The sequence below is a fragment of the Ambystoma mexicanum genome, chromosome 5p (genome assembly GCF_040938575.1).
Source record: "Ambystoma mexicanum isolate Mex_15411 chromosome 5p, UKY_AmexF1_1, whole genome shotgun sequence".
NCBI classification, from domain to species: domain Eukaryota; kingdom Metazoa; phylum Chordata; class Amphibia; order Caudata; family Ambystomatidae; genus Ambystoma; species Ambystoma mexicanum.
Window position 1 is genome coordinate 49292886 of NC_090930.1, and position 16265 is coordinate 49309150.

Below are 16265 nucleotides of genomic sequence, written 5' to 3' on the forward strand. Positions count from 1 at the left end.
AAATCCACGTGTGTTCTGTCATCACGTGCAATGAGGGAAACAACTGCGCGCGTCACGTCACTGACGCGCTCACGCGCTAAGGGCCTTTGGTCCAATGAAATCGCATATGTGTGCTGGCGTGCATACGCGCCAAGGGCCTTTCCTCGTATTACACGCGGATGTGCAGTTTTCCATGCGCGCTTACGCGCATGGGCCCTTTCCTTGTATTACACGAGGACGTGCAGTTTTCCACGCACGCTTACGCGCATGGGCCCTTTCCTCATATTACACGCAGACGTGCAGTTTTTCACGCGCGCTGAAATGCCCATGCACGTCTGTACGCGTCACGTCACAGGGGCGCTTGCGCTTGAGGGGCCTTCTGTCCAATGAAAATGCGTATGTGTGCAGACGCGCCTACGCGCTAAGGGCCTTTCCTCGAATTACACGCTGACGTGCAGATTTTTCACGTGCCAAATCACTCCGTATCAAGCTGGCCACATGTAAACACACGGAAGACCACACTCCTGCCCAGAAGGCCGAACTACTGACCCCCAGAGCCCCGAGCACTCTCCCACCTGCCATCTGTTGCTGCCTGACTGCCTGCTGCCCACGTGCCCTGCCATTTGCTGCCTGCACATCAGCCAGGGGTGCTGTTGCTGTGACCACCCCTGCTGGAACCGAAGACTCCCGACTGGGATTCCATCGCTCCACAGCCCAGCCCCAGGACCCAGTTGCCCACCCACTCCTGCCTCTGGGGTTGTCATGTCGGGGCAAACACCATCTGGGACCACTGACAACCCCCAGCCAGAGAGGCAGAGGGGCACCAGCTTCAGTGCCACTGAAGTTGGTGATGCCCTCTTCGGAAGTTCCCGCGCCGACAAGGAAGGACGGACTCGGATCTGGACTGACATCGTGACTGCCATCAACGTGGAGGGGGTGGCAGTCCGCGACTTACAACATGTCAAGAAGCGCTGGGAGGACTTCAGGTCCAGGACCCTGAACAAGGCCCGGCGCCTCTTGAAGGCAGCGGATGCCAAGGGGCGCCGGGGCCACTTGTCGGAAGAACAGATGAGGGTCCTGGAACGCATATCCCCAGCGCTCCACGTCCAGGTCCTTGAGAAGCAGACCCGTCTGGAGTCGAGCGGTGAGTGTACATGCATCCTGATTGTGAGCAGTGCGTGTGGTGATTATTCAGTAGTGTGCAGGTTTCACATCTGTTTGTATGGGGTCGAGTATGGGTGGGGGTGTACAGGGCCGTGGGGCTGACACATGCGAGGGCTGTAATGTGTGAGACATGGATGGTGCTTGTGTGTGTAGGCTTGCATGCCAAATGCAGTTGTGTGGGCACACATGTTTGGATGAATGTGTATGTAAGTAGACATGTCTGTGATGTCACGCATGTATGTTGTTTTTGGCTGCATGTATCAGCACTGTGTACATGTGCATGTGTGTGTATTTGACAAGGGTGCAACAGTGATGCAACATGGATGCATGTGACAGCGGTATGTGGAAGCCTGATTGGCAGATGTGACATGGATGCCCGTCTGAACACTGCGACACTTGGCAGAGGTGTACACATGCATGCAAGTGTGGTGGTGTGTGTACATGTGTGGTGCACTTCCTGTGTTGCATGTGATGTCTGGCTCACCTTTGGCTGCTCATGCTGTTGTATGTGTATGGATGGTGGAGGCAGTTGCGATATGGCTGTGGTATGGCTCATGTGTGCGAGTTGTAATGACATGTGTGTTGGGGATTGTGATGACATGTCTGAGGTTTGCCAATGCCACTCATGTACAACTGTCATGTGTGTATGTGTCCATTGTACAGTGCCCTGATGCCTGTGTTTTGTTTCTCCTTGTCTGCAGCGTCAACTGGTGAAGAGGGCGGAGAAGGTGCTGTGGAGCACAGCGGCGGGGATCCCACCGCCAGCCGGAGACGCAAGGCCCGGCTCCCCTCCCATGTTGTCATCTCGTCGGGGAGTGAGGAGTCTGGTGCCGCGTCCCAGGCCGCAGCTGCCGGGGGGAGGTCCAAGAGGCGGAGGTTGGAGTTGGACTCCTCGGCAGCAGAAGGGGCAGCTGGGACCCCAGAGGGCCCAACAGGGGAAGATGGCACTGAGTTATCCAGGTTGGTGGGGGGTTTGGTGGAGGAGGAGGCCGTGCAAGCACCAGAGACGGGGTCTGGAGGTGGGGATCCCACTGGTGCTAGTGGTGCAGTGCAGGACCAGGGACAGGAGGCAGCACAGGCCGCCTCGGAGGTGCCTGTGTGCAATCCTGTCCCTGATCCTGTCCCTGCATCATCTTGCACCAGCAGGGATGCCTACGTCCAGACCCGTTTTCAGGCAGGGGATGAGCTCACGTCAACTGGCCTTCCTCTGTCTGCGGACGTGGCTATCCAGGTCCGGGTTGAGCCTGTCCTGGCTGGTGTGGCGTTGCGTCAACGGGCCATGCGAGGTGACCTGCAGTCTTTTCATGAAGAGACTGCACGTCATCTCAAATGGCACGTTGACCACGTCAGCCTGCTGGGACAGGTCACCCAGGCCGGATTCCTTCGTCTGATGGCGCTTGCTACGACCCCCTCCTCAACTGGACCCAGTCGTGCCAGTCGTCCTCTGTGCCATCTTCCCACCGATCAGTCACCTGGGTGCCCTGTGGAGCTGCCTCTGACGGTGCGGCCAGGCTGGTGGAGGAGGCATCCCTGCCACAGTCGGGAGTCGGACGTCCAGCAGGGGTGGCCACATCTACGACTGCACGCCAGCCGGCGGAGGATGTGCAGGCAGCAGGAGGCAGTGCACGGGCAGAGGCACAGCAACACCAGCAACGTGGTGGGAGCCATGAAGGCTCGGGGCCTTCAACATCGGAGGGGCAGGCATCGGCCGGAGGGCAGGAGGACCCAGGACAGAGAGTGTCTTCCGTGTGGCAGCGGTTGGGCCACGCCATAGATGCGGAGCGGCAGCAGGCGGAAGAGACACGGCTCACAATGGTCAGGGCGGAGAACTCCATGCGGAGGGCCCTGAGGCGGGCCGAGTGCCTCGAGGCAATCCGCAGGGGTTTGGAGGTGGAGACGTCGACGGCCCTGCGGATCCTTGAGGAGGAGTTCGATGATGCCCTGGCCCGGGACATCCACAAGTAAGCCGTGAAACTAGCCTGCTGCCCTTGTACATAGGTATGTAGGTAGTGTTAGGTTTCATTTTTGTTTTTATTTTATTTGGACCTTTCGGACATTGGCCACATTTTTGTATATAGTTTATTTTATTAGTTAGTGTAGTTAGATAGGTTTCCGTTATTTTGTTGGGATAATGGACCCTGGCTTGTTCCCATGTACATAGTTCACAGTTGGATTGTATTTTTTTTTTCACTTTTTAACCATGGAGCAATGGCTTTCTTTTTTTATTTCCAATTGGATTTTGTTTTGTGGACATTGACTTTGGACAACATTACTTTGGAATTTTATTTTTGGTTTTGCTTTTTTTAACGGACATGCTTCTTTTCATTTTTGTACATTCACATTTCTGTTTCTTCATTTTTTATTCTATTTATGTTTCCTTTAATACATATTTTTTTTGGTGAACTTCAATGTGTGGTATCTCATTGGTTTCATGCATTTCATTATATGTGTTTTGAGATTCACTGACACCCATTGGGTGTATGTGAGGGAAATGTGTTTGTTTCGGAACTTGCAATTGGTGTTCTGTGATGTAATTGCAAATTATGAGTGGGTGGATGCAATACTCGGGTGGGTGTTTTGCATTTGGAGGCTGACCATAGGGACCAGGGATCTAGATTGTGATGACATGTTGGCTGGGGAACATGCGTTGCACATGGGTGGGGGCCTGCTGGCAGGTGCCCCACAGTGCTGTGGGGTGGGGGTGGTGGGGAACATGAGTTGGACATGGGTGGGGGCCTGCTGGCAGGTGCCCCACAGTGCTGGGGGGTGGGGGTGGTGGGGAACATTAGTTGGACATGGGTGGGGGCCTGCTGGCAGGTGCCCCACAGTGCTGGGGGGTGGGGGTGGTGGGGAACATGAGTTGGACATGGGTAGGGGCCTGCTGGCAGGTGCCCCACAGTGCTGGGGGTGGGGGTGGTGGGGAACATGAGTTGGACATGGGTGGGGGCCTGGTGGAGGCTGCCCCTGGTGGCTGGGGGTTGGGGTTGGTCTTAGACATGGATGGGGGCCTGGTGGAGGTTGCCCCTGGTGACTGGTGGGGTGGGGGTGGTGGGAGACATGGGTGGGGGCCTGGTGGAGGCTGCCCCTGCACTACTGGGGGGTTGGGGTGGTGGGAGACATGGGTGGGGGCCTGGTGGAGGCTGCCCCTGGTGACTGGGGGGGGTGGGGGTGGTGGGAGACATGGGTGGGGGCCTGGTGGAGGCTGCCCCTGGTAGCTGGGGGTGGGGGTGGTGGGAGACATGGGTGGGGGCCTGGTGGAGGCTGCCCCTGCACTGCTGGGGGGTGGGGGTGGTGGGAGACATGGGTGGGGGCCTGGTGGAGGCTGCCCCTGGTGACTGGGGGGTGGGGGTGGTGGGAGACATGGGTGGGGGCCTGGTGGAGGCTGCCCCTGGTGACTGGGGGGTGGGGGTGGTGGGAGACATGGGTGGGGGCCTGGTGGAGGCTGCCCCTGGTGGCTGGGGGGTGGGGGTGCTGGGAGACATGGGTGTGGGCCTGGTGGTGGGTGCCCTTGCACTGCTGGGGGGTGGGGGTGGTGGGAGACATGGGTGGGGGCCTGGTGGAGGCTGCCCCTGGTGGCTGGGGGGTGGGGGTGGTGTGAGACATGGGTGGGGGTCTGGTGGAGGCTGCCCCTGCACTGCTGGGGGGTGGGGGTGGTGGGGAACATGAGTTGCACATGGTTGGGGACCTGCTGGCAGGTGCCCCACAGTGCTGGGGGGTGGGGGTGGTGGTGAACATGAGTTGGACATGGGTGGGGGCCTGCTGACAGGTGCCCCACAGTGCTGGGGGGTGGGGGTGGTGGGAGACATGAGTTGGACATGGGTGGGGGCCTGCTGGCAGGTGCCCCACAGTGCTGGGGGGTGGGGGTGCTGGGAGACATGGGTGGGGGCCTGGTGGAGGCTGCCCCTGCACTGCTGGGGGGTGGGGGTGGTGGGAGACATGGGTGGGGGCCTGGCGGTGGGTGCCCCTGCACAGCTGGGGGGTGGGGGTGGTGGGGAACATGAGTTGGACATGGGTGGGGGCCTGCTGGCAGGTGCCCCACAGTGCTGGGGAGTGGGGGTGGTAGGGAACATGAGTTGGACATGGGTGGCGGCCTGCTGGAAGGTGCCCCACAGTTCTGGGGGGTGGGGGTGGTGGGGAACATGAGTTGGACATGGGTGGGGGCCTGCTGGCAGGTGCCCCACAGTGCTGGGGGGTGGGGGTGGTGGGAGACATGGGTGGGGGCCTGGTGGAGGCTGCCCCTGCACTGCTGGGGGGTGGGGGTGGTGGGAGACATGGGTGGGGGCCTGGTGGAGGCTGCCCCTGCACTGCTGGGGGGTGGGGGTGGTGGCAGACATGGGTGGGGACCTGGTGGAGGCTGCCCCTGGTGGCTGGGGGGTGGGGGTGCTGGGAGACATGGGTGGGGGCCTGGTGGAGGCTGCCCCTGCACTGCTGGGGGGTGGGGGGGTGGGAGACATGGGTGGGGGCCTGGTGGAGGCTGCCCCTGGGGAGTGGGGGGTGGGGGTGCTGGGAGACATGGGTGGGGGCCTGGTGGAGGCTGCCCCTGGTGACTGGGGGGGTGGGGGTGGTGGGAGACATGGGTGGGGGCCTGGTGGAGGCTGCCCCCGCACTGCTGGGGGGTGGGTGTGGTGGTCGACATGGGTGGGGGCCTGGTGGATGCTGCCCCTGGTGGCTGGGGGGTGGGGGTGCTGGGAGACATGGGTGGGGGCCTGGTGGAGGCTGCCCCTGGTGACTGGGGGGGTGGGGGTGCTGGGCGACATGGGTGGGGGCCTGGTGGAGGCTGCCCCTGGTGGCTGGGGGGTGGGGGTGGTGGGAGACATGGGTGGGGCCTGCTGGAAGGTGCCCCACAGTGCTGGGGGGTGGGGGTGGTGGGTAACATGAGTTGGACATGGGTGGGGGCCTGCTGGCAGGTGCCCCACAGTGCTGGGGGGTGGGGGTGATGGGGAACATGAGTTGGACATGGGTGGGGGCCTGCTGGCAGGTGCCCCACAGTTCTGGGGGGTGGGGGTGGTGGGAGACATGGGTGGGGGCCTGGTGGAGGCTGCCCCTGCACTGCTGGGGGGTGGGGGTGGTGGGAGACATGGGTGGGGGCCTGGTGGAGGCTGCCCCTGGTTGCTGGGGGGTGGGGGTGCTGGGAGACATGGGTGGGGGCCTGGTGGTGGCTGCCCCTGCACTGCTGGGGGGTGGGGGTGGTGGGGAACATGAATTGGACATGGGTGGGGGCCTGCTGGCAGGTGCCCCACAGTGCTGGGGGGTGGGGGTGGTGGGGAACATGAGTTGGACATGGGTGGGGGCCTGCTGGCAGGTGCCCCACAGTGCTGGGGGGTGGGGGTGCTGGGAGACATGAGTTGGACATGGGTGGGGGCCTGCTGGCAGGTGCCCCACAGTGCTGGGGGGTGGGGGTGGTGGGGAACATGAGTTGGACATGGGTGTGGGCCTGCTGGCAGGTGCCCCACAGTGCAGGGTGGGTGGGGGTGGTGGGAGACATGAGTTGGACATGGGTGGGGGCCTGCTGGCAGGTGCCCCACAGTGCTGGGGAGTGGGGGTGGTAGGGAACATGAGTTGGACATGGGTGGGGGCCTGCTGGAAGGTGCCCCACAGTTCTGGGGGGTGGGGGTGGTGGGGAACATGAGTTGGACATGGGTGGGGGCCTGCTGGCAGGTGCCCCACAGTGCTGGGGGGTGGGGGTGGTGGGAGACATGGGTGGGGGCCTGGTGGAGGCTGCCCCTGCACTGCTGGGGGATGGGGTGGTGGGAGACATGGGTGGGGGCCTGGTGGAGGCTGCCCCTGCACTGCTGGGGGGTGGGGGTGGTGGGAGACATGGTTGGGGACCTGGTGGAGGCTGCCCCTGGTGGCTGGGGGGTGGGGGTGCTGGGAGACATGGGTGGGGGCCTGGTGGAGGCTGCCCCAGCACTGCTGGGGGGTGGGGGGGTGGGAGACATGGGTGGGGGCCTGGTGGAGGCTGCCCCTGGTGACTGGGGGGGTGGGGGTGGTGGGAGACATGGGTGGGGGCCTGGTGGAGGCTGCCCCCGCACTGCTGGGGGGTGGGTGTGGTGGTCGACATGGGTGGGGGCCTGGTGGATGCTGCCCCTGGTGGCTGGGGGGTGGGGGTGCTGAGAGACATGGGTGGGGGCCTGGTGGAGGCTGCCCCTGGTGACTGGGGGGGTGGGGGTGCTGGGAGACATGGGTGGGGGCCTGGTGGAGGCTGCCCCTGGTGGCTGGGGGGTGGGGGTGGTGGGAGACATGGGTGGGGCCTGCTGGAAGGTGCCCCACAGTGCTGGGGGGTGGGGGTGGTGGGTAACATGAGTTGGACATGGGTGGGGGCCTGCTGGCAGGTGCCCCACAGTGCTGGGGGGTGGGGGTGATGGGGAACATGAGTTGGACATGGGTGGGGGCCTGGTGGAGGCTGCCCCTGCACTGCTGGGGGGTGGGGGTGGCGGGAGACATGGGTGGGGGCCTGGTGGAGGCTGCCCCTGGTGGCTGGGGGGTGGGGGTGCTGGGAGACATGGGTGGGGGCCTGGTGGTGGCTGCCCCTGCACTGCTGGGGGGTGGGGGTGGTGGGGAACATGAATTGGACATGGGTGGGGGCCTTCTGGCAGGTGCCCCACAGTGCTGGGGGGTGGGGGTGGTGGGGAACATGAGTTGGACATGGGTGGGGGCCTGCTGGCAGGTGCCCCACAGTGCTGGGGGGTGGGGGTGCTGGGAGACATGAGTTGGACATGGGTGGGGGCCTGCTGGCAGGTGCCCCACAGTGCTGGGGGGTGGGGGTGGTGGGAGACATGAGTTGGACATGGGTGGGGGCCTGCTGGCAGGTGCCCCACAGTGCTGGGGGGTGGGGGTGCTGGGAGACATGGGTGGGGGCCTGGTGGAGGCTGCCCCTGCACCGCTGGGGGGTGGGGGTGGTGGGAGACATGGGTGGGGGCCTGGTGGTGGGTGCCCCTGGTGGCTGGGGGTGCAGGGGGACATGCGTTGGTGGGCAGTAGTGCAAGTTGACATGTGGGTTGGCTGGTGGGCATGGCCATGGTGGATGGGGTGCCTGCAGGACATGTGCTGGGTAGGCCCCTGTGGTGTGAGCCACCTGCAGGGGCCGTGGAGGGTGTAGAGGGAACACCTGGGAGGACCCACACGTGCAATTCACGTGTGCTGCTCCCGGCGCACCCCTGTAATACACGTACCCTGATGAGATCGCGTGTGGAACTTCCCGCGCACCCCTGGAATACACGTACCCCGCTCAATCGCGTGTGTAACTTCCCGAACGAAATACACGTACCCCGCTCAATCGCGTGTGTAACTTCCCGCACGCCCCCAAAATACACGTACCCCGCTCAATCGCGTGTGTGACTTCCCGCGCACCCCCGAAATACACGTACCCCGCTCAAACGCGTGTGTAACTTCCCGCGCGCCCCCGAAATACACGTACCCCGCTCAATCGTGTGTGTAACTTCCCGGGCGCCCCCGAAATACACGTACCCCGCTTAATCGCGTGTGTAACTTACCACGCACCCCCGAAATACACGTACCCCGCTCAATCGCGTGTGTAACTTCCTGCGCGCCCCTGAAATACACGTACCCCGCTCGCACAGGCCCAATTGCTGTATGTTGCCACTTTTGTGATGCGCTGGGACTCTACCGCCTGCCTTCGTGTGGCGGACGTGTTTCAGCTTGTGCGTGTCTTTGGCTGTGCGTGGCTTTGCCCTATTCGATTCCATGAATACATGTGGTTCGAGTGCGTGTGGGCGTTCTGTCTGCTTCCCTGCAGTACATCCCCAGTTACGCCCTTATTTTCGTGCGTTGTTCCCCATTCCGCGCGTTACGCCCCGTTTCCCGCCCACTTTCTGGTGTATGCGCTGAGGTTGTGCGCTTTCACTGTGCGCGTCGCGCACGCCTTTCGGGATGTTGCAGTGACTTGTGCGCCATGCACGGGTTTGGCGCACATCCCGAGGTGTACACGCGCAGGGACTTCCATGAATCGCACGCGTGCGCGTGCGCCTGTTTTTTTTCCGCTTGCGCCTGCTTGCGCGAAGATTTTCGGCGCACGTTTGTTCCATGAATCGGGCCCCATGTGTCAGTATGAACAAGCTGCTGAAGACTTTGCTGTACTGAAATCACAACTGAACAATGAGCAGCGTAGCATTTTCCAAGAAATAACAAAACAAATTGAACATGCTGTGGAACATGAAAATAAAAACTGTACCTGCCAAGACTACAAACCTATACTGCTATACGTGAGTGGTGAAGCTGGTTCAGGCAAAACATTCTTAATCAAAATCATCAGCAAGTTCCTTCAACAATTGACAAACAACAAACTGTCAGCTGTTGTAACTGCCCCCACAGATTTAGCTGCCTGCCACATAGGCGGTGTCACATTACACCGATTACTACTCCTTCTAGTAGAACACCAAAACAAATTAGACTATTACAAACTTTCCACAGAAACTGCAATAATAATAATAATTTGGCATTTATATAGCGCTACGAACCCTCAGGTATCTGAGCGCTGCTTATTATTACCCACGGTGTGTGGTGCTCATTTATCGACCTCAGAAGGATGAAAGGCTGAGTTTTGCCCCACCGGGATTCTAACTTGTGTTACCAAGCTCTGCAGGGATGTCAAAGCGAGCGCTCTACTCGCTGTGCCACTTGACGGGCTATGGAACTACGCAGAGTTTTCAAACAAATTAAAGTGCTGCTAATAGATGAGGTGAGCATGGTCTCCAACTTAATGTTGGCTTTGATTCACCTCAGATTACAAGAGGTCTTCAAAACAGACTATGACCAGCTCTTTGGAGGAAAACACATTATTGTTTTCGGAGATCTTCTTCAATTGACACCAGTGAAAGCTGAACCTATTTTTAAAACCTTAGGGCACAAACTGTGCTGTAAAACTCTTGGCAGGATAGGAAATGTCAACCTTTGGCAACTTTTCCAATACAGAGAATTAACTGAAAACATGCGCCAGTCTGCAGACCTCACATACGCCAACATTTTAAAAAGTATTAGAGTTGGTGTACTATCTCAAGAACCACAATCAATATTAAAAACCCGGCACATTCATGCACTCTATGGCCATAACTCATGTGCTTCTGATGTCGTGCAACAATCAGCACACAAAAATGTCAATTGTATGTCCTTGATGCCAACTCTTGCAAGCTGTTCCAAATACAATGAAACAATGTTGAAAAAAGAAATGCAACCAATAATTGAAATTTGCTCCACAGACAAACTGGACGTACATGGTATGACACTACCCATGTGTCAACAAACCACAACAAGACTAAATACCTTAGAAAATTCTATCTCCAACCCAGCTAGTTTGGAGAAAATAATAAAATTATCTTTAAACTGTAGAGTAATGCTTAAACGTAACCTTGACATGGAGCAAGGACTAGTTAATGGAGCACTGGGTACAATTGTTGGCTTTCAAACATACCCACGTGACAACAACATTCAGTTTATCAATATTCTCTTTGACAAACTTTCAGAAGTAAAAAGGATAGGGCGCTCAACAGCTCGATTCTTTCTTTTCAAAGACATGTATGTACGTAGAGAACAATTTTCTCTAACTCTAGCATACACAGTCACCATTCACAAATCACAAGGTCTTACCCTAGACAAAGCAATGATAGACATTGGTAACACAGTCTTTAAAGAAGGCATGAGCTACGTAGCACTATCACGCTTACGTACACTTGACAGTCTATTTCTAATCAACTTTGATGCAAGTAAAGTAAACGCTGATATTCCTTGCATTTTAGAATATAATAGACTTCGCTCACTATACACTCCCCATCTAAACACATATTCTGTTCCACAAAAACTAAAATGTTGTAAAAGAAAACTAAATCAAACAGAAATGCAACAGGACGTCACTGCAAATCCTCCAAAGAGAGTAAAAGAAACTAATACTTCATCAAGTACCACAAACAAAAAAGAATCAATTAGAGAAAGTAAACCAGGTACTTCTTTAAAGAAGGAAGACAAACTCCAAAAAAAGCAGTTAGATACAGAACTACCTGGACCATTTAAATTCTCAAATATAGTTGGTGTAAGATGCTATGCAAATGTAGCAATTAATATTCTATTTCAATTACCACCAATTGTTGACAAAATGTACTTACACAGTACAGACCCATTGTGTATGCAAATGTTAGTACTTCACAGAAATGCAGCACACAATCCTGACAACACATATAGTGTTCATGCAATAAGACAACAATTGGACTACTGTGCTGGAATGGTTAAATTCATTATAAACTCACAGGAAGATCTAAGAGAATTTCTAATGTACTTACTACAAGTACTGGAAAATAAAAACATACCTGTGAATGAAATCTTCCAGATTTCATACATGTGGAAACATACATGCACTCTCTGCAACAATGTGACACAAGAAGAAATCCCTAATGAGCGCTTTGTGTATGTATCCATACCTAACTGTGAATCCATTCCATTTCAGCAACTTGTACAAAATCCAAACCATGGGAGATTATGTACTACCTGCAATTCAGATAATCGCTCCACCTTACAAATACAGACACATAGTAAATACGTAATAGTAATGCTTTTACGTTACAATGTAGATGGTACCAAAAACAACTGTAAACTGACTGGATTCACACATGGTCAAGTATCACTTGGTGAGAAAACCTTTTCAAAAACGGGTATAATCTACTACGCAGGAGCCACAACCAATGCAGGTCACTACACTGTATATATAAAAAACAATTGTGGATGGTTCAAATGTAATGATAGTACCATTACTCTAAAGCAGAGATTGCCAGCAAATCTTGTAAACGTTTACTTAATATTCTTAAAACCAAAATTTAATACATAATCTGTGTATGAACATAAGCAAAACTTCAATTTCAAAACTGTGCACAGTTAGAGTACACCAACATGTATCTAATTGCCTCAAGATACTGCAACAAGCAAACACATAAATAAATACCACTAAAATCAAACAAGGAATATACAGTTAGAATACGCCAACAGGTATCTAACTGCCCCCAAAATCTGCAACAAGCAGAGAAACAAATACTACTAAAATCAAACAAGAAATATACAGTTAGAATACGCCAACAGGCATCAAACTGCCCCAAAAAATCTGCAACAATCCAACAGATAGATGAATAGCATAAAAGAAAAAAATAAACAATTAGAATACTCCAACAAGTATCTAATTGCCCCAGAAATCTGCAACAAGCCAAGAGATAGAAGATTATCAAGAAACAAGAAATAAACAATAAAACAATGAAAGAAATATATTGTACCACAACATATGAGTTTTTCTTTTTAATCCAGCATGGTTTTCTTTTCCCACAGACCCAATGATTTAGAAAACAAACACAGAAACTGAGCAAATTGCTCAGTACACTGGTTTGATCTACAGTACTTGGAAATAACTAAATATGAGGGTAAAATAAATACAGAAATGTCTATTATGCAATGAAAAACTCATTATGAACTACCTGCTCTAACATATGATCTTTTCTTTTATCACAGAGATTGAAAAAGTATGTCTGGTCCAGTTACCCATGTCATGAAAAAACTGCCTACAACCACAAAAAACTCAACCAGTAAGTATCCAGGGAGGGTGGGAATGACAAAGTGAACATTGTGTTTTTTCCCCATCAAATATCACTGTGAAATTGGCCGGAAATGAAGACAATTCTCAGACATTTCGCTCTGGCCACCCACCGAAACACACTTTGCGGGGATGTCTGGGTAATAAATTCTGGGGCGATGTGAGCAAATCATACCTCTGCGGATTCCCACAGGTGTCCTCTTTTCGGAAATGCATGGGGTTCCCTGTTTTCCTTGGTGTCTTGGACACCCGAGGCCCATATCTGTATGTTGTGCCGGTCGGCAGAATGGCTGAGATTCCCCTCTGCAAACAGACTGGCGGTTGCTTGCGTTTTCGGCTTGCCCCTTGCCAGCCAGGTAGGTGCACCCACACATGTGAGGTACCGTTTTCATCGGGACACCTGTGGGAATGCGTGACAGTAGGCCATGTGTTGTTGGGGGTGTGTTTTGATGGGTGCGCCGAGCGAAATGTGCTGAAAATGCGTTTTTTTCCCCACATTTCGGACTTTGCGGGGGTGTCTGGGTAATACATTCTGGGGCGATGTGCGCAAATCATACCTCTGCAGATTCCCACGGGTGTCCTCTTTTCGGAAATGCATGGGGCTCCCTGTTTTCCTTGGTGGCTTGGACACCCAAGGCCCATATCTGTATGTTGTGCCGGTCGGCAGAATGGCTGAGATTCCCCTCTGCAAACAGACTGGGGGTTGCTTGCGTTTTCGGCTTGCCCCTTGCCAGCCAGGTAGGTGCACCCACGCATGTGAGGTACCGTTTTCATCGGGACACCTGTGGGAACGCGGGACGGTAGGCCATGTGTTGTTGGGGGCGTGTTTCAATGGGTGCGTCGAGCGAAATGTGTGGAAAAAGCGTTTTTTCCCCGACTTTTCAGACTTTGCGGGGCTGTCTGGGTAATAAAATCTGGGACGATGTGCGCCAATCATACCTCTGCGGATTCCCACGGGTGTCCTCTTTTCGGAAAAGCATGGTGTTCCCCGTTTTGCACGGTGGCTTGGACACCCGAGGCCCATATCTGTACGTTGTGCCGGTCGGCAGAATGTCTGAGATTTCGCTCTGAAAACAGACTTGGGGTTACTTGTGTTTTAGGCTTTCCCCTTGGCGGCCAGGTAGGTGCACCCACACATGTTAGGTACCATTTTCATCGGGACACCTGTGGGAACGCGTGATGGTAGGCCATGTGTTGTTGGGGGCGTGTTTCGATGGGTGCGTCGAGCAAAATGTGCGGAAAAAGCATTTTTTTCCCCACATTTCGGACTTTGCAGGGCTGTCTGGGTAATAAATTCTGGGGCGATGTGCGTAAATCATACCTCTGCGGATTCCCACGGGTGTCCTCTTTTCGGAAATGCATGGGGTTCCCTGTTTTCCTCGGTGGCTTGGACACCCGAGGCCCATATCTGTACATTGTGCCGGTCGGCAGAATGTCTGAGATTTCCCTTTGAAAACAGACTTGGGGTTACTTGTGTTTTAGGCTTTCCCCTTGGCGGCCAGGTAGGTGCACCCACACATGTGAGGTACCGTTTTCATCGGGACACCTGTGGGAACGCGTGACGGTAGGCCATGTGTTGTTGGGTGCGTGTTTCGATGGTTGCGTTGAGCAAAATGTGCGGAAAAGGCGTTTTTTTCCCGACATATTTCGGACTTTGCGGGGCTGTCTGGGTAATAAAATCTGGGGCGATGGGCGCCAATCGTACCTCTGCGGATTCCCACGGGTGTCCTCTTTTCGGAAATGCATGGCGTTCCCCGTTTTCCTCGGTGGCTTGGACACCCGAGGCCCATATCTGTACGTTGTGCCGGTCGGCAGAATGTCTGAGATTTCACTCTGAAAACAGACTTGGGGTTACTTGTGTTTTAGGCTTCCCCTTGGCTGCCAGGTAGGTGCACCCACACATGTTAGGTACCATTTTCATCGGGACACCTGTGGGAACGCGTGATGGTAGGCCATGTGTTGTTGGGGGCGTGTTTCGATGGGTGCGTCGAGCAAAATGTGCGGAAAAAGCATTTTTTTCGCCACATTTCGGACTTTGCAGGGCTGTCTGGGTAATAAATTCTGGGGCGATGTGCGTAAATCATACCTCTGCGGATTCCCACGGGTGTCCTCTTTTCGGAAATGCATGGGGTTCCCTGTTTTCCTCGGTGGCTTGGACACCCGAGGCCCATATCTGTACATTGTGCCGGTCGGCAGAATGTCTGAGATTTCCCTTTGAAAACAGACTTGGGGTTACCTTGGCGGCCAGGTAGGTGCACCCACACATGTGAGGTACCGTTTTCATCGGGACACCTGTGGGAACGCGTGACGGTAGGCCATGTGTTGTTGGGTGCGTGTTTCGATGGTTGCGTCGAGCAAAATGTGCGGAAAAGGCGTTTTTTTCCCGACATTTCGGACTTTGCGGGGCTGTCTGGGTAATAAAATCTGGGGCGATGTGCGCCAATCATACCTCTGCGGATTCCCACGGGTGTCCTCTTTTCGGAAATGCATGGCGTTCCCCGTTTTCCTCGGTGGCTTGGACACCCGAGGCCCATATCTGTACGTTGTGCCGGTCGGCAGAATGTCTGAGATTTCACTCTGAAAACAGACTTGGGGTTACTTGTGTTTTAGGCTTCCCCTTGGCTGCCAGGTAGGTGCACCCACACATGTGAGGTACCGTTTTCATCGGGACACCTGTGGGAACGTGTGACGGTAGGCCATGTGTTGTTGGGGGCGTGTTTCGATGGGTGCGTTGAGCGAAATGTGCGGAAAAAGCGTTTTTTTCCCGACATTTCGGACTTTGCGGGGCTGTCTGGGTAATAAAATCTGGGGCGATGTGCGCAAATCATACCTCTGCGGATTCCCACGGGTGTCCTCTTTTCGGAAATGCAAGGGGTTCCCCGTTTTCCTCGGTGGCTTGGACACCCAAGGCCCAGATCTGTACGTTGTGCCGGTCGGCACAATGTCTGAGATTTCCCTCTGAAAATAGACTTGGGGTTACTTGTGTTTTAGGCTTTCCCCTTGGCGGCCAGGTAGGTGCACCCACACATGTGAGGTACCGTTTTCATCGGGACACCTGTGGGAACGCGTGACGGTAGGTCATGTGTTGTTGGGGGCGTGTTTCGATGGGTGTGTCGAGCGAAATGTGCGGAAAAGGCGTTTTTTTCCCGACATTTCGGACTTTGCGGGGCTATCTGGGTAATAAAATCTGGGGCGATGTGCGCAAATCATACCTCTGCATATTCCCACGGGTGTACTCTTTTTGGAAATGCATGGGGTTCCCTGTTTTCCTCGGTGGCTTGGACACCCGAGGCCTGTATCTGTATGTTGTGCCGGTCGGCAGAATGTCTGAGATTTCGCTCTGAAAACAGACTTGGGGTTACTTGTGTTTTAGGCTTTCCCCTTGGCGGCCATGTAGGTGCACCCACACATGTGAGGTACCATTTTCATCGGGACACCTGTGGGAACGCGGGACGGTAGGCCATGTGTTGTTGGGGGCGTGTTTCGATGGGTGCGTCGAGCGAAATGTGCGGAAAAAGCGTTTTTTCCCCACATTTCGGAC